Raw genomic sequence first — 19736 nt, forward strand, 5'->3', positions numbered from 1 at the left:
ACGTTCACAGGGAAACACGCATCGTTTGCTTTGCTTCTCCGACATTTTTCCACCTTTTTCTTTTCTTTTTTATATATATATATATAGAAAGAGGGAAAGGAGAAAAGGTTCACTGCGCACTGCCTAACAAATTCTAAATCCTAGGAAAGTAAGTTTCTGACAGGCTTGTGAGACACACCACAGAGAATGCTCTGAAGAAAAGGATCTGACGACACGCTGGTGGCGCGTCCATTTATAGCCCGGTCACAGGTGCATCGAATGATTACACCAACCGAGGCTATAAATTCCGGTCAATGTTCATTGACGTGTTACACACATATTTCAGCTGGTCACAAACATGTAGGATTGTTCCCAAAGCGCTTTTCTCAGCGCAGCATCCTAGTGAAGCTTTTTGTAAAGGGAACTACTTTTTTATGTCTTACAATAATAATAAAAAATAAAATGACCAAACACACATTACTTTGTATTTGAAAAACATCTCGATGATTACATGAATGAATTGTTTATTCAATCACTATTTTTCAGTTTGAGTTGAGAGAAAACATGTCTTATACCATGCATTATTTTGTGATCTCAGTTTTTCTATTAAACGTTAAACACCAATAAAGATACATCATTTTTACTCTTAAATACACAGTTAATCTCAGCTACAGCACTGGAATTTCAGAACAGCTGACCAAACACGTCATATCTTATTCTGTACAACAGCCGGAGGGAGGGGGGAGAGGAAGCAAAGGTCAAACGTCTGTTAGGTCGTAAATAATAGGTCATCAATCAAATTTTGACATTCGGTGTCTAATATTTACTACTACTAGAATTAAGGCATGAATGCCCCACTCTATTACCCAAACAAAAACTCACCTTGTGTAAAATCTCTTTAATATCAGACATCACCCTGGCCTTGATGTTTGGAAGTTTGTCGACAGCAATGTTGCTTGTCTTGAATCTTTGATCTGGGAAGGATGCCATATCCAGCAGTTCTTGGGTATCTTCATTATCATGATTTTTATTGATGTAGTCAATAATCTTGGATTTTATTGTCTTTGTCAGTTCAGAATCTTTCTCCTCCACAGAGAGTTTCTTTATATTGAATAGATGAAAAACTGGTTTCAGATATGATACACTGATATAGTCATTGGTGAACTCCTGAAGTTCAAACAAGATAAAACTGATAAAAATAAAATATTTCAGAAAATACATTTGAAATTGAGGTTTATATTTAAAAGTCACCCTTGTTCTGTTTCTTCTTGTAATAAAAAGCAGGATTCGGCATGAGAAAAGACCCTATGTGGATTTACGCATATGGGTTAATTTTGCAATATTTTCAAGGAGTCTGGAATTAAATGAACAAATGGTATATTTGCTTATTTATTCCTAATGAACGTTTTAAACAAAGCATTGTAATCTTGTCCATTTGTTCAAAGCAGCCTTCACTATGTTTGAACCATTATCTCTGGTGATTGACACTTCCTGCTCCTTACAAAGTCCCAAGGAAGTCAAAGCATCTCTCAAACCATGACACACATTTTCTCCAGTGAGGTTTACAGAAAAGTATGCCGTTTGGCAAAATGTGACTGCCACGGCGAATCTTGTATAGAATTATGGTACTGGCTAAACATCTACAGAACATTGTGTCAAATGTGAAATAAACAGATTGTTAAACCAAATTGTTAAGATCATTTATAATTACGTCAGGACATGTTTCTGCAAATGGTTGTGCTGTTTGACCAAACTAAAGAAACAAATGGCTGCTGTGAGAGATTTAACATCTGAATGACCTATAATAACCCTTATGTGCATTGATAGAGGTGAGTTAGTCTTTTAACTTTCAGAACATACTCTTGAACTAACACTTTATAATAGGTTATACAGTTTTTAAAAATCTAAAGTAATATTTTGAAATTCATGGCATGTGTTAACCAACCGTTTTGACAACTAGACTGTTTAAACGTCTTTTGTTTGACGTAATCCACTTTCCCTGAAGACCCATAAGAAGTGTTGTTTTACAAGTATTTCTTAAAAGTGTTGTGTTGGGTGTAATGGTTGTATCGGATTATCACACCAAAAAAACACTCTACTAAATACACACATGCACAAACAAGTACGGTAGCGTACATAAATCGCCACGGTGGCGTACGCTCCCGTCACGTCACAACTCGCCCGCCGTCTCCTCCTTTGTAGCCAGCAGCGACTAAAGTCATGCCACTCACATCCCAACATGGCAGCGGTCGCGCTATGGGAGCTATGGCTTGGTTGAACGAGTCTTCGACAGCAGGTGGTAGGCCACTTAGATCTTCTGCATCCCGTCCAGGGGCCAGACGTGGAGGTTCCAGAGGTTTGGACGTGGATGCCAAAGGGTGCCCCATCCCTGAGAGAGAAGGTCCTTCCTCAGGGGAATTCGCCAGGGAGGGGCTGTTGCGAGGAGCACGAGATCCGAGAACCAAATCCGAGAGGGCCAGTAGGGGGCCACCAGAATTTCTTGTTCCTCATCCTCCCGGACCTTGCATAGCACCTGTGCAAGAAGTCTCACTAGGGGAAATGCGTACTTGCGAAGCCCCCTTGGCCAGCTGTGTGCCAGCGTGTCTGTCCCGAGGGGAGCCTCTGTTCAGGAGTACCAGCCTACACTCTCCACTGGGCATACCCTGTTGCGACAGCACGTCCGCTGCCACATTGAGGCTGCCTGGGTTGTGAGTGGCATGACTTGAGTCGCTGCTGGCTCCAAAGGAGGAGACGGCGGGCGAGTTGTGACATGTGACGGGAGCGTACGCCGCCTTGGCGATTTATATATGCTATGATTTAAATTGTGGCCGCATACGCACTCTCCTCATTAGGAACAACTGAACAAAAGATGCTGATGCTTAGAAAAGAAATGCTATGTGGACACAGCCTAAGGCAGAAACTAATGTTTATACATGTCTACAATTTGTAGACAAGTGTCCAATTACTTTTGAGCCCTTGTAATGAAGCTATGTTTTAAAAAGACACAGTTTTGATGGAATTCAAACACAGTTATAACAAACAAAAGTAAGAAATGAATTAAAAAAAAAAATTATATCTTGGCCATATATATGATTTAGGTTGTGGAGATGGTTTAAGAAAGGTGTCTAATACTCAACTTCTTCATATTATACCATACTTGCTGATCAACAAACTTCTTGAAAGCATTTCCTTAAAGCACCTCTTCCCATTGACTCCTTTCCAGTTTATTTGTTAGGCTACTCCATCTGAGAAAAGACTTGAAAGTATGTTCCACGTGACTCTTTTGGTGTTTTGTCCTCCAACGGCAACCAGAGCCATCTGAAAAGACAAAAATACATGGTATAAAATGTATTATTCTGTTTTGATTAATTATCTCAAAATATAGATGAGCGCAGTGAATACAATATAGGCACAGAGTAAATTTGTACAGCAATCATGAAGTAGCTTTAGATAAAAAAAATTAAAAAAAACCATACCATGTTTTGTTTAGCCCATGCGTTTCTTGAATCTTTAAGCCATTCCACCAATTCCTCAACTTCAGGCATAGTGGCCAGTGGGACACTGATATTGTGAAGCATTTCAGCTACAGGAGTTTCGGTCCTCTGTCATGCAGCAAGATTATTGACAGCAGCAGCAAGCTGCATTTGCTGTTCCTTCACATGTTCCAATAATGTTAAGATGTGCAGCTGAGCAGCTACAAAAAGAGTTAAGCATTTAAAGACCAAAAATACAAAGTTTTCTTAATGTATATCATTTTAAAAATTGGATAACACAGAATGTTTTAAATCGAAAGGATTTTACCAGAGCAAGGAATAGGTCCAGTGCCCATCTTCCCCAGTCTAAATGTGGGCTTACAGGAATGCTCATCTAACAGAGTCATGGCAGAGATCTGGCCCATAGAGCTTGATGGCATGTGAGAGATACAGAGGCTGGAGGCACAGAGGCTGGGGAGAGGCAAGATAAACTCATTGTTTTTGCCCATATGTGATCACTTTAATGAGCAAATCTCAAAAGCAAACAATTACATAAAAAAATAGTACCTTTGTAATAACCATCTTCAGAATGCAACAGATCTGGAACATGCCCAACAGAGAAGTGGCATAGAGGACTGGAAGGCATGCCAGATGTATTAAAGGGGACAGATGGTGCTGCTGTGAAACATGAATATGACAATAATTAGATTTTTTTTAAGTGAATAACTACATTATATAATAATTTACTATTATACTAATAAATCCTTCAAGTTTATAATGAACAATGTCAAGTTGAGATCTGTCAGATTCATGGAGCACATGAAGTTACATTAACTGCATCAGTCCCATAGAAGTAACTTGACTTAACACTGTTATGCTAATGTTACAACTAAACGGCTAGATATAAACAAAAAACATTGCTTACAAATTGGAAATGGAAATACAGGAATATACCACTGAAACGTCTAGGTTACATATGTAACCTCCGTTCCCCGATGGAGGGAATGAGACCTTATGTCGGAGAAGCGACACTAGGGGTCTCTCTTGAGCGCCGATATATACCTCTGTTCTATGAAAAAAGGCCAATGAGAAGTTAGCAGACGGTATTTGGCAAATACGGGAGTCCATTCAGGATTTTGCTTAGGAGCCGGAAATGGTCCAGCCACAACAGTGGCTCGGCTCAGCGACGTGGCGGGGAAGACACAACGTCTCGTTCCCTCCATCGGGAAACGGAGGTTACATACGTAACCTAGACGTTCCCCTTCTGTCGCTCTCTCCACGTTGTGTCGGAGCAGCGACACTAGGGGTCCCACTTCAATCATGCCATGCACTGAGCCGTGTACGTGAACTACTGATACAGAAGCGGGCAGGTACTCTTACGTGCAGACGCGACCAGCTGTATCAGGCTGCATGTACCCTTCACCAATGCCCCATTAAAGTCATCAGAATCCTTCTGGCTACCCTAGTGAGGGGAACAAGGTGATGCTTGCCAACCTGGGAACGGGCCAAGCCTGGCTGGGCCTCTTTTCTCTCTATGTTTCTTGCATAGAGCAATTACGGCCGGGGCCCTTACATGCATTAAGGGAAGGGGTCTTACCCAGTTCCCTATTCTTTCAGGGGGAGAAGACCCTGCGGATACAACACCTGCCCTGCAGGGGAGGTAAAGTTGGCGAATACATCACATGGCCGTTTAGGACCTATGTGGGAAAGTTGGCGCGGTGGTAGATCCAGCCTCGTAGAGGGGGAAAGCTTACAGCATGGCGACCGAGGCAGCTGGACCTGCCTAAGGGAGACACGGGGGTCCGCTAGTGAGGGGACAGTACCGCGGAAATACACACAGGGGGAGTCCGAACAGGAGGCCTTAACCTAAGGAGCACATATTCCAGTACAGGGTAGATAAAGAACCCATAGTGGCTTAGGTCGGCGTGTTCCTCCGCTGAACTGCAGACCCAAAAGGGCTAGGGAGGAATCAACCAGGGATCCGAGAGATGGGGTCTCCTGGGAACAAGGCGCACTATTGTACCTCGGCTGAGGGAAAGGGCGCTAGGCGCAAGTGATTCACCCAGCCAGTTCGTCAGCGTGTTACCAAGTTCTACGGGCTCGGACCTGAGAAGACACGGGACGATACTGACGCAATTCAGAGATTGTAGAATCTCACGAAAGTGTTAGGTGTTGCCCACCCTGCTGCTCTGCAGATGTCTGCTAGGGAGGTGCACCTGGCCAGTGCCCATGAGGACGCAACACTCCTGGTTGAGTAAGCTCGGAAACCGCAAGGGGGGGGGCACGGCCTGGGTGTGATAAGCCAGTGAAATGGTGTCGACAACCCAGTGGGCGTGCCTCTGTTTGGAGACAGCGTTCCCTTTCTGCTGTCCCCCAAAGCAGTCAAAGAGCTGCTCAGAATGTCTAGAGCTCTGCGTGTGGTCCAGATAGATATGCAAAGCACGTACCGGACACAGCAACGAAAGGGCTGGGTCTGCCTCCTCCCGGGGCAGCGCTTGCAGGTTCACTACCTGATCTCTGAAGGGTGTGGTAGTAACCTTGGGCACGTAGCTCGGTCGCGGTCTTAGGATCACGTATGTGTCTGCCGGACCGAACTCCAGGCAGGTGTCGCTGACAGAGAACGCTTGCCGGTCCCCGACCCTCTTGATGGAGGCGAGCGCGATCAGCAGGGCCGTTTTGAGAGAAAGGGCCCTGAGTCCAGCTGAATCTAGAGGCTCGAAGGGGGGTCTCTGGAGGCCCGTGAGGACCACTGAGAGATCCCAGGAGGGGAACAGGCTTGGCCGGGAGGGAGTTAGCCTCCGGGCACCTTTTAGGAACCTGATAATTAAGTTGTGCTTACCTAGAGACTTGCCGTCTATTGTGTCGTGGTGAGCCACGATGGCGGCGACATACACCTTGAGGGTGGAGTGGGAGACGACGGGCGAGTTGTGACATGTGGTGGGGGCGTACTCCACCTTGGCGATTTATGTAAGCCTCCACTGAGGTGCTGTCTGACCTGACTAGGACACGTTTGTCTCGAATTAATGGGAGAAACTTCCTCAGGGCAAAGAAAACAGCCAACAGCCCCGTTCCAACGGCCCGCGGCTGCGTGCCCGTTGCACACGGCGCCCCAACCCGATTTGGAGGCGTCGGTCATGACCAGGACGCCGGGACACCTGCTGCAAGGGTACTCCTGCCCGTAGAAAGCAGAGGTCTGTCCAGGGTTTGAAGGTTTGGTGGCAGGCGGTGGTGATTCACAGTGCGTGCCGTGGTGCCATGCTCGTCTCGGGACTCGAGTCTGAGGCCAGTGCCGATGTGGTCTCATATGCATCAACCCCAGCGGCGCGGCCGCCACGGAGGATGTCATATGCCCCAGGAGCCTTTGGAAACGTTAAAGGGACCACAGTGCCTGGCTTGAAGGAAGCAAAGCATTTCAGCAGCGACTGTGCACACTCGTTGGAGAGACGTGCTGACATTGAGACCGAGTCTAACTCCATGCTGAGAAAAGAGATGCTCTGAACCGGGGCGAGCTTGCTCTTTTCCCAGTTGACCTGAAGCCCCAAACGGCTGAGGTGCCTGAGCACCTGGTCTCTGTGCGTGCATAGTAATTCTCGCGAGCAAGGTAAGTGCTTGGAGGTCCGATGTTGGCGTCCTCTGGACTCGTCGGAACCGGCCGGCCGGGGAACAGTCGTGGGGCTGAGGGCGGAGGTACCGCGTTCAGGGAGCCAGGACTGTTGAGATCTGGCGGCAGAGTGCCGTGAGAATGGCATTTGCGGCCAGGTGACCCAGAGACAAAAGGAAATAGCTCTATTATTGAGAAAGTAATGAATCTAACAAAAAGATTCTCCTCCCGGCCCTCCACCGGGGAACGGAGTGGTCTTACCAGCTCCGGAGCTACCATCTCGTTCTCTGGGTCGGTCATCTCAGGAGCGCCTGGGAGCCTTCTGGGTCCTCGAGGGGGTCCGTGCAGACGAGGGGCGTCCAACTTCTGCGGGGAGCTCGACGCTGGGGCTGAGAGCTGGGCCCCACTCTCTTTTGTTAGTTGAGGCGGAGCACCACTTTCTTTCTTTCTTGAAAGCCGCAGGAGGACGCCCTCAGTGAGCAGACAGGGCATGTCCCCTGGCGGCAGGGCAAGATGTGTGAAATAGCCTCCATCTGTTTCTTCACCACTGAGGACTGCTGGGCGGAATCGTCAAGTGGTGTCACCGAATAAACAGAGCTGGGAGACGGGAGCGTTTGAGAAAGCGTGCTTTGTCTGCCTCCCGTACTGCAACAAGGTCCTGTCCATGTGTTGCACTTCTGGACCACGGGGGTGGCCATCGCCTGTTCGAGTGCAGTTCCTGCGGCACGTCAAGAACAGGACTACCCAAGTGCAGATTTTGAAGTGCCTTGGCCTGGTGGACTTGCAGGAGGGGGCCATGGCCTGCAGGGGGGGAGTGGTCTGGAACCGTTCTACAACCGAGGCTAGCGAGAGCAGAGGAACGAGGAAGCTCGGCTTGCTCAGCTCTTTATGCAAGTCCGGGAAGGAACCGGGGGGGGGGGCGCTGCTGTGAGCGGCGCACATGCCCGCGGAACCAATTAAGCCCGGGGAAGCATAGTGGACCTCCGTGCGTCAGGCTCTGACTGGGCGGCAGACCCGAAGGTGGCGGCCCAGGCGAGTTATCCGCATCAGACGCCGCTGTGACGCTCTCCGTTGCAGCGGTGATGTCGCCATTCAATGTCCGGGAGCTCAAGGGACCGGACGGTAGGCCGTTAAGCGGACAGCACTCATCCCGAGCTTGGAGGAAGCAGGCAAGCGTGCCGGGGAGGCGGGAGGTTTCGTGGGGATTTACCCGGCGAAAGCGTCCCGTTATTCTCCCCAGATCGTCTTCATCGCCCGCGGCGCCTGCCCCAATCCCGTAGGAAGGAGGCGAGGCGCGGGGGGCGGCTGAAGTGGCTTTCTCTCACTACAAGAGAAAGCAGAGATCGCAACACTGCCGCGGTTATGTTCTCGCACTGAAAACATAACCCATTGGAGAGAATGCTCATCCCAAGCTCGGACGGAAACAAGCATGCCGGGGAGGTGGGGGGTTTCGAGGGGATTTACCTGGCGAAAGCGTCCCATTATTTTCCCCAGATCATGTTCATTGCCCGCGGCGCCTGCCCCAATCCCGTAGGAAGGAGGCGAGGTGCGGGGGGCGGTTGAAGTGGCTTTCTCTCACTACAAGAAAAAGGCGCGACCGCAATGCTGTCATGGCTATGTTCTCGTACTGAAAACATAGACCATACATAAAAACGCTGCCTGCGTGTGATCGCAACCCAGGTACGCAAGGCAGTTTTTATGACCGTCAGAGGTGGGGAGAATTCAACCGCATCCAGAAATTACACAGGGGCGGAAAAAACGTCTTTAAAAAGACGCGTCCTGAGAAGGACGTTCAACGCCACTGTGTTTTGCTCTTTTTAGAGCGAAATTACTCTTTTAGAATAACTAGAGTTGTCTGAGCTGTCGAAGCGCCCAGGGGCAACAATGCACAGCTGTGCAAGGAAGGAGAAAGCCGCTGTTATGCGCTGATCCAACAGCAAGCAGAGCGTCAGAGGATTAAACCGGAACTGGTGTGTGACTCGCAGCAGACTGCATGCACGACCATCGGCTCCGAAGAAATTTTCTGAATGAACTCCCGTATTTGCCCCGCCTAAATACCTGTATGTCCGGGGGCGGGATATGCAAATACCATCTGCCAACTTCTCATTGGCCTTTTTTCATAGAACAGAGGTATATATATATATATATATATATATATATATATATATATATATATATATATATATCGGCACTCAAGAGAGACTCCTAGTGTCGCTTCTCCGACACAACGTGGAGAGAGCGACAGAAGGGGAACAAGAAGATTCAGTCTACCTCGGGTCTAGCAGAAGTCTGGCAAATTTCATTAGATGACATGGGAGAGATTGAGGTAGCTCCTCTTTAAACCCCTCTCTGGCTCATTGTCTGTATCTTCAAAGATTTGCCTAACAAATTAAAACTGTAATATAATAATGCATTTTTTGAGCATGGTTAAATACATCAACAAATTGCTTTAAGAGTACAAACTGCTTATACTCAACCAGGCACACTAAATATTAAATTAGCCTACACGACTGAGTCTGTACTAGGAACCGTTGTTTCACTTGACTTCTTTAGTACTGCTAGACAAAATATGCAAAGAGTTAATTGCTTACTTTTGATAGAGCAAATTACTGCATAGCAAAAAAGAGATGAACCTAATATGTGAGCTCTATAGTTAAAGATATTTCTAAATGCATTTTCAAATGATGAACGGCTTCATAGTCGCAGAATATGAAACCTTGGCTTAAAATTTCTCTTCCTTGTGACTTAATCCTCCTCATCTGTTTGTAACTCAGAGGTATTACAGGTCAGTGAGGCCCACACTTTCTCTCTTGCTTTAAGGTAATTATCTGATCAGAATTCACCAAAAAAATTAGAATTACACCACTTCTGCAAACTCACATGCAAGAAATGATGACTGTCAAAAATGCATCACTTTAAACAAAGTGTATCAAATCCATTTTGTGGTATTATCCATCCACTTGAGTAATTACTGTACTAGTGTATAGAATTTTATGATAGTCTGTATGGCTGAAACGATTAGTCAAAGTTATTGACAACGACAAAAAATTATAGAAGTTTGACCTAATTTAAATGTAACATGAGATCACATTAAACTCTAATGATGAGAGCAGCACTGCAGCTCGCACCTGACTTAGGAGAGGAAGATTTACACAGATCACAGTTCAGATGCAAAAACGTATGAGGGAATTATAATGCAAAAATACAAAGTACATACAGAAGCACTCTCAATGTGGAATAAGCAGAGCTGGAGCTGCCGCTCCGCACGGCTGAAGCAAAACTTACGTGTCGAGCATCTTTAAAGGAAACATTGAAAACTGACATTACATCTTAAATGCAGTTATATTTAAATGTGTTTTAACTTTATTAAAGTTCAAATAATACGGAAGCATATCATGCAAATAACTACAAACTCCAAAACCAGCATTTTTCTGTGCGGTCAGCGCCTCTTCTAGGAGTTGCGAATGCCCCGATCTGAGGGGAGAGACTGAAACTGCATCCGGCTGATACACACTCTGTCACGGGGACGCTGGTCCCTCGAGCGCACATGCTTAATGCAGCTTGATTATAACATAAAATTGGCAATGTGCAGCTTTATTAATAAGAGAGAGTTTGTTTTAAGTTTTTGAGTTAAAGATGGATTGAAGTGAACAGAAAGGTGAGAGAGGGTAGTCGAGGGTAGTCTTCGCCCCATTATACACTGCAAAAAAATATGTTTGATTTGTTTTGGCTTGTTTTCCAATATAAATATGTAAAACTCTTTTTAAAAAAAACATACTTTTTTTTTTTACCAACTATACCGCAGAAAAAAAAAATCTTATCTGAGAATGTTGAATATAATATTTAAAATACTAATATTTTAAAATATCTACAAATCCTTTAACAACAGTGCAACACTACTATCCCCTTTTCTGTGAAAAGCAACTATTGCCAAATATGTGACAAAATGTTTGGCTAGTGTTCCAAACCTACAATTAAGTACTGACTGTTAAATGTATGTAAATTAATACATAATTGACATCAAAATAGAACATTAATAATTACAATTTTAAATCTGTTAAGTTTATGGAGCTGGTGTATTTCATAACACAGATGAATTGAATATTGTTTCAAAAGCGGCTCCTTACCAGGTCTTGAGAGGACTCGAACCTCATACTTTTTCCAGTCTGCTCCTGGCTCCCCTGCATTCATCACTTCTATAGTTTGGCCACCAAGTGACACCATCCTCAAACCATGACTCAAATATAATGTTGACAATCTTTTTTTCCATATATTTGACGACTAAAAACATCTGAAAAAGAAATTGTTGGATAAATTGTAACATTTGAAAAGATGATCCACAAGTTTTACAATATTTGAAACAACCCTTTTGACATTTTCCTTCAATACATATATTTGCATTCTTTGATAAAAAAAACTCACATAGCTTGCCTTTTCCTGCAAAAGATTCAAAATTGCACATACACAAGGAACAACACTACATATACATGTAATCCAGTGTTACTGTTAATAATGTATTATTTTAAAATGGTTAAATTCTACCAAGGTTGAGTAAAAGCAACAGAGAATTGGCAAACAAATCACTAACATTACCACGCAGCAAACTTTAACAGTAAAAATTAATAGAAGCAGTTAAAGGTCGTCAATTACATATAATTACAGACATCTGGCCCTCCTTCTTCATGCCCTGTGATAACATAAGAGTTGGCTAACATTACGGTTCTAAGGAGCAATCAAAACTCCAGACCTTTTTAAGTTAACGAGTACACAACATAATCAAAAAGAAATTAACTCATTAATAGAACAGTTTGACCACACTGTGTGACTTACTTTGATGAAGATTTTGAGGTAGGATACCGACTGTGGCTGCCACCTCATCTACAGAAAAATCTGCGCGCTCGTTTCCAGAGACACAGCACAGAGGCCTGTTGCCTGTTGTAAATATTTACGGAAGACTCCGACCAGGAGTAACGGATGGAATAAAAGAAGCAGACTGATATTTTATGAGATCAATGAGCTCATGTTTTGCCTGACAGGCATCAATCCTTTCGACATACAGTATGATGTTGACATTTACGAAAGAGAGAGAGAGAAACAATTTTTTAAGCAGGTCTTCAGCATGAAACCATTCTAATGGTGCAGTTTTCAGGATGCTTTGCATGGTGACAAGTTTCAAGACATTCAAAATATATATAGGATATTACAATGAATAAATGTCTGTTTTTTCCAGCCTGTATTTATTTTTCACACCTTATACAATTCCTATATATAAATATACGATTCATCAATTCTACTTTCATTACGTATCATATTTTAATGGAGATATAATTTATTACAGCTGACAGCAGAGGTTTGAACATCAACCGTAACAAGATCAAATAGAAATTCACAGCTTTTTAACACTTCTGTGTACAAATTTGAAGGCTGCTTCAATACAAGTAAATGTCATATTATGCGAGTACGCATTACTTTACGGAGAGCTTGCGACCTACTAGTTAAGTCTTGCCTTAAGAACAGGTGGTGCAACCGAATTAAGCACTGACTTAGTTACAAACTAACTAGTGGTTACGAAGCCCTTTGTGTGAACTTTACGACATAACTTACGTGAGAACTTATGCACAGCTGGTGCAACTACCCGGATGCTTTGCGACTGTTGTTACCGACCACTGAAACAGGCTGGCTCTGTATTAGAGCAGTGAAACTGAAGTGACGCAGATACACAGCTAGCCAAATTACATGACCATTACGTAACGGCAACGTAATCACATTACGAATCTTTCGTCGTGGCAATGTAAATGGTTACGTCCTGACAACCGGAAAAGTGAAATTCCTGGATTCGTCACCACAACGTAACTTTGTGACGATGCCCGTTTGTTTTCAATAATTGTGTGTTGGTAACCAGTTGGTAATTTTAATCTTAATTAATATTCTATGGGCGGACTTGCAATACCAATCTAATTTCTGTCCTCATTTGCCCAAAACTATTGTAGAGACTTTTTCAAAATATACAAAAAATGGCCAAAAAATATATTTGCTAAAATATTTGTCAAAATACATTTACATAAATACATTTTATAAAAATACCTTTTTTGGGCATTTTTTAAAATATATTTTAAATATATTTTAAAAGCATTTAAAAATATATTTTTCCCTCCATATATTTCAATACAAGAAAATACACACGCGTAATATTTTAAGAAAATCTTTATATGATGTCTATAACGTGAACATTTGAATAAAAATCAAGCAACGAACATACTTTAAATTTCTAAAAATTAACTTTTCTTTTCCCCATCTTAGAATTCACTGCAAACCCGAAAGCTCCTCTGGACACATTGGGAAACTTCTTCACTGCCACTGTAAGTGACAAAAATAACAGCTATATTTTAAAGGGATGGTTCACCCAAAAATGAAAATTCTGTCATTAATTACTCGTCCTCGTGTTGTTCCAAACCCATACAACTTTTGTTCATCTTTGAAACACAAATTAAGATATTTTAATGAAATTTGAGAGATTTCTGTCCCTCCATTGACAGTCCACGCCAATTTAACTACCAATTTAACGCTTCAAAAAGTTAATTAATAAAAAAAAAAATCTTCATTTCTGTTTTTTTGAAGATGAACTTAAGTCTTACCGGTTTGGAACAACATGAGGGTGAGTAAATTATTACATTGTTTTCATTTTTTTTGGTTGAACTAATCCTTCAACTGAATTTTTCTAGTAAATGTTCCTTTCACTAACTGTGTATCCAAAATAAAATACTTCTCTACTATACAGTATTCGAAAAACAGTATGCCAACATGGTAGTATGTCCGAATTCATAGTATTTAAAATTTTTATAAAAAAAAGTCAATTTCATTCATATAGAACATGCTTTTTTAATGGTTGTGAAGTAAATTCAAATACAAATGTAGTACCTACTCAAACAGTATTTCGGACGCACATCAACTCTTGACTTACCATATATTGCCGCCATGGTGAACCACAGTCAGTTTTACTCATTCCTCCTACAAAAGACAATACACGATACATGAACATTTGAATAGGGTACAGAGGGCATGCACCATTGTCTTCAAACTAGTTTTAATTAATTTTGAACAAATATTTTTGTTCACCTTAACAGTGGAACTGAAGAAAAATAACTATAGGTATGCTGGATTTGAAAGATATTTTTATGGGTATGTTTTGGACATTAAAGAAAATAATGAAGGAGAGGTAGAATTAGCCTTTTTTTAAACTACTCAGATTAATATCTAAGAATATGACCTGGTCTTCGAAACTGTTTTTGCTGTGGATCAGAATCTCCAGTGGGAAGGAGGACATTAAAAGAACATATACCACTGAAGTGGCTGTTTGGGTCTGCAGGGCAGAAGTCCATTGATGCTTTAGAATTGTTATACCTGTGCCATGTGCTAAATCCACCTGTGGTTGTGATCACATAAAGAGATTTACAATATACATTATTTTCAAATAAATTATTTAAAACTCATTTAAGTTTTTATTCAGCCATTTCACCAATCACAGAAATGCATAACAAATCTGTATGTACAGACCTAAATCCTCAGCAAAATGTACTTACATAATTAGCATCACTGCAACACTAATAAAAGTAAAAATTACAAAAAAATAAAAAAATAAAATGTTTTTACAGACAGACTGTTGCTGGTAAATTATAATGGAAAGGAAGAGCTTACCTACAAACATTTACACACTTTATTAAGAATTAACTAAGCAATGACACTAATGTAACTGCACCATGCATTTTTGCAAGGTGAAAACAAAATACTTACTTTGGCAGAACCAGACAGAGAAGCCTTGGATGGAGCCTTTGGCACCTGTGAAGCAGAATATTGATAGATTAAAAACAATACACATAACACTGAGCATCATAAAATCTTTGTAGAAGTATCAGAATATCAGAACTTTGCCCAACTATCTAAACATTGCTGCTTGTAAGTCATGTGACTTATATTTTGATGGATGTATGACGTGAATACACCCATAAAATGCAAGTGAATAGGAGTTTCATGTTCTGAAAAAGACAGAAAAAGCTTAATTGTAACCATAAGACTCCAGTAGTTTAATAAATGTGTTCTGAAGCAAATGTCTTCATGATTTTGTGTGAGAACAGACCAAAACATTCCTCCAAAATATACCTCTACTATAAATCTTGACATCAGCAATCAACTTCATGATCATGATTAATTAAATAACTTCCTGGTTCTACCTAGTGCTCTGTGCATGTGTTAAGCACTAGGACTGTATGTCTACAGCGCGTCCGGAAAGAATTCACAGTGCTTCACTTTTTCCACATTTTATGTTATGTTACAACCTTATTACAAAATTGATTAAATAAATTATTTTCCTCAAAATTCTGCAAACAATACCCCATAATGACATCATGAAAGAAGGTTGTTTGAAATCTTTGCAAATTTACCCAAAAAAAAATTCTTTTAAATCACATGCACATAAGTATTCACAGCCTTTGCCATGACACTCAAAATTGAGCTCAGGTGCATCCTGTTTCCACTGATCATCCTTGAGATGTTTCTACAACTTGTTTGGAGTCCACCTGTGGTAAATTCCATTGACTGGACATGATTTGGAAAGGCACACACCTGTCTATTGTAGCGTCTGGAGGAATCAATGAATGGAGAATCATGGACTCGGCTATTTTGGAGACAAAAGGACCTCTGTAAGATCACGGAAATGGTCTGTGTTAGTATGAGGAACTTTTGTCAGAGAGACAATCCAACTATTGACAGAGGATCCTCGTGATGCCCCCCCCCCCACACACACATGTGACATCCTCGTGTTACCATGTGAGGAAAAACCATGTGGAACTTTGAATTAGAAATGTGTGTGCCTTTCCCATAAAGCCTAAAAGGGCTTATTTTTAATGAAAAGTGTTTTAATCCCTGTGTGCTGTGCATTTTGGTGTTAGATCAAAACTAGTAGAATGGTTTAACATGTGTGTAGTTTTAAACCCTGAGGTTTCATATTTAACAGCCCAAGGGTGTATATTCCTTTTAAGTGATACCAAACACATTTTTCTTGGTATCAAATTAAACCTTACTGATGTGTCCTAACGGAATATACATATAAGATAACCTTAGAACTGTGTTCTGTTAGTTTTTATCATCTTTTGAGTTGTTCAAAGCGAAGGTCTGACTAAATCATGAAGTATGCAAATGAGCTTTGACCAGACAAAGGGAGCAAATTCGCGCCCAAAACGGAGGAGGCCTCATTGGGTCACTTCTCACACAGGAGGCGTGACCTCCCTACTTTAAAGGTCAGATCCAGCATTGACTCGTTCTCTCTTCTTGCCGCGCTCTTCAACCCAACTCCCAACTTCACTTCTTCTCCCGATCTTCTGCAACTCCTTGGAACACTCGTCAACTATTCAACTCCACGCTCTGGAAACACCGCACCGAAGTCCTCTGTCTCAAGAACGCCACGAGGACACGCAGTCTCGCTCAAGCAACACAAAAGGTCTAGTGTGCAAGTATGATTTCACCTGAAATTCCAACGCGTTAAAGTGTGTAATTCCAGTTGCTGGCTCTTAAAGGGTTAATTGTTGTAATAAGTTTGCCATACCTCCAATAATTCTTCACTTTCCCTTACTGCATTTATTTCGTTTATTTTATGCTTATTCTGTGTTATATGTATGTTTGTCAATTGCACTGATATATCAGAGTGCCTTGTATTAAACTCAATTATACGCGTTATTGTCTGTGTGTGTTGGTTACAGAATAAAGCCTCTTTAATGTGCGATTTTAAGCTACGAGCTGATATTATCAAAGTAAGTTAACGTGCTTTTGATGAGTAGGCTTATAACTAGGAATAACCCCTCTGGAGAATTGATCAAAGTACCGAATAAAGTGGTTCGGCGGACGAACTGACTGGTTGCGGTAGCCTACGGGTCAATTCCATTACGGGGTTATTAAAATTAATATAGCCTGTCTGCATAGAATATATATTCCTAATTAAATATAATTCGTTGTGTTTAATTATCTATATATTTTTGAAGCAGACTCTTGGACTATATAAGCCCTTTTTGGGGCGTTTTTACATGTGTGGGTGGTCGGGTCACACTGTATGATTAATCATTGATTTCGATCAGTAATATTAATTGTACATTCCCCAAACCTGACCTGTTCACACCCTACACTATATAAGGTCCCACAGTTAACAGTGCACGTCAGAGCACAAACCAAACCATGAAGTGCAAGAAATTGTCTGCGGACCTCCAAGACAGGATTGTATTGAGGCACAGATCTGGGGAAGGGTACAGAAAAATGTCTGCAGCATTGAAGGTCCCAATGAGCACAGTGGCCTCCGTAAATGGAAGTTTGGAACCACCAGGACTCTTCCTAGAGATGGCCGCCCCGCCAAACTGAGCGTTCAGGGGAGAAGGGCCTTAGTCAGGGAGGTGACCAAGAACCCGATGGTCACTCTGACAGAGCTCCAGCGTTTCTCTGTTGAGAGAGGAAAACCTTCCAGAAGAACAACCATCTCTGCAGCACTCCACCAATCAGGCCTGTATGGTAGAGTGGCCAGACGGAAGCCACTCCTCAATAAAAGGCACATGACAGCCAACCTGGAGTTTGCCAAAAGGCAACAGAAGGACTCTCAGACCATGAGAAACAAAATTATCTGGTTTGATGAAACAAAGATCGAACTCTTTGGCCTGAATGGCAAGGGTCATGTCTGGAGGAAACCAGGCACCGCTCATCACCTGGCCAATACCATCCCTACAGTGAAGCATGGTGGTGGCAGCATCATGCTGTGGGGATGTTTTTCAGTAGCAGGCTAGTCAGGATCGAGGGAAAGATGAATGCTGCAATGTACAGAGACTTCCTTGATGAAAACCTGCTCCAAAGTGCTCTGGACCTCAGACTGGGGCGAAGGTTCATCTTCCAACTGGACAACAACGCTTAGCACTTAGCCAAGATAACAAAGGAGTGGCTACGGGACAACTCTGGGAATGTCCTTGAGTGGCCCAGCCAGAGCCCATATTTGAACCCGATTGAACATCTCTGGAGAGATCTGAAAATGGCTGTGCACTGACGCTCCCCATCCAACCTGATGGAGCTTGAGAGGTCCTGCAAAGAAAAATGGGAGAAACTGCCCAAAAATAGGTGTGCCAAGCTTGTAGCATCATACTCAAAAAGACTTGAGGCTGTAATTGGTGCCAAAGGTGCTTCAACAAAGTATTGAGCAAAGGCTGTGAATACTTATGTACATGTGATTTTCGTTTTTTATTTTTAGTAAATTTGCAAAGATTTCAAACAGACTTCTTTCACGTTGTCATTATGGGGTATTGTTTGTAGAATTTTGATTTAATCCATTTTGGAATAAGGCTGTAACATAACAAAATGTGGAAAAAGTGAAGCGCTGTGAATACTTTCCAGATGCACTGCATATGCATATACTCACCAAATCTCCATCAGAAAATATCTTGCTGTTATGCTGAAGAAAAAATGTCATACAAACTTGAAACAACACAAGCGTGAGTAAATGATGAGAGTATCTATTTTAGGTGAACTATTCTTTATCTACCACAGTCATGTTCAAATCACTAGGATGCTATGAATAATGTTCCTAACTTGTACAAGTATATTTATAATAAAAACAATAGTTAAAAATGCATAACTTACATCAAGAAAATCTGCATTTGATTCCAAAGGCTAAAATGAATACAGTAAATGGATATATGTTAGCAATAGTACTGGACAATTGTTGTTATGAAATAAGTTTATCTAATGATCTCAAGAAACAGTCATTATTTTAATACTTATGCTTTGTATGTGACATAATAGCATGTGGCACAGACATTACATAAAAAGCAGCTAATACTTACTTTAGGAGCATGTGAGATGGGAACATGAGTTGGAATCTTTGACATCTGTAAGAGAGAAATTCATATATTAGAAACAAGTCACTTAATACTGTACATCAGAAAAACATTTACAAAGCAGACTACTTGTTCAGATGCAGTGTACAAGAACAATCAGGGACGTCACAAGCATGGTGCAGGGCCCAGTGCAAGTTGGTACCCCCCCTTCGTGATCGTGGTCCTGAGTACAATGCACAAGTTTGTTTTGTTTTTTATCTATATCATATGTTCATAGATATGAACAACATGTAAAATGTACATCATGAACATCTGCAACAGATTCCACAAGCTGCACCAAAAACAACAATAATAATGACAAACAAATTAATGAATTCGATTTAAATCTTATTTCAGGGACATCTGCATTTGATTTCATGGGCTGAAATAAATAGGCAGAAATATTACTATTGCGCTACCAAAAAACTCTAAAGGTCTTAAGTTTAAAAAGGCAAGGAAATGTGGAACATTGTCAGTAGTAACTGTGTCATTGTTATGATGAGCAGGTGAAGGCAGACGCGGGGCGAGGATCTACTTGCAGCGGTTTATTGAAAAAAACGTGAAAACAGACAAAACAGGAACAAAGGAAAGATCCACAACGGGAAAATAAAACAAAAACACGGAAGACATTCAAAGGGTTAACAGGCAGGATAACATTACGTAGAGCACGGATAATAATGACAGACAGGCATCCACAAAACATCATCGATCAACAGAGACTGAACAAACAACCAGGCTTAAATACAGAGTGGTAATGAAGATCAAATGACAAACAGGTGAAAACAA

General features: G+C 42.0%; 1 long non-coding RNA gene across 1 annotated transcript; it reads right to left on the reverse strand.

Annotated features, from left to right (window-relative positions):
• Window positions 1–2761: 2761 nt before the first annotated feature.
• LOC127654280 (uncharacterized) lies at window positions 2762–12851 on the reverse strand. The gene is made up of 7 exons (XR_007971909.1): window positions 11884–12851; window positions 11181–11344; window positions 9325–9434; window positions 4020–4130; window positions 3781–3923; window positions 3456–3673; window positions 2762–3297 (listed from the first exon to the last, which is right to left on the reverse strand). It is a non-coding gene; the product is annotated as an uncharacterized LOC127654280 (long non-coding RNA).
• Window positions 12852–19736: the final 6885 nt, after the last annotated feature.

Source organism: Xyrauchen texanus, chromosome 13 (assembly GCF_025860055.1).
Source record: "Xyrauchen texanus isolate HMW12.3.18 chromosome 13, RBS_HiC_50CHRs, whole genome shotgun sequence".
In the NCBI taxonomy this organism is placed as follows: domain Eukaryota; kingdom Metazoa; phylum Chordata; class Actinopteri; order Cypriniformes; family Catostomidae; genus Xyrauchen; species Xyrauchen texanus.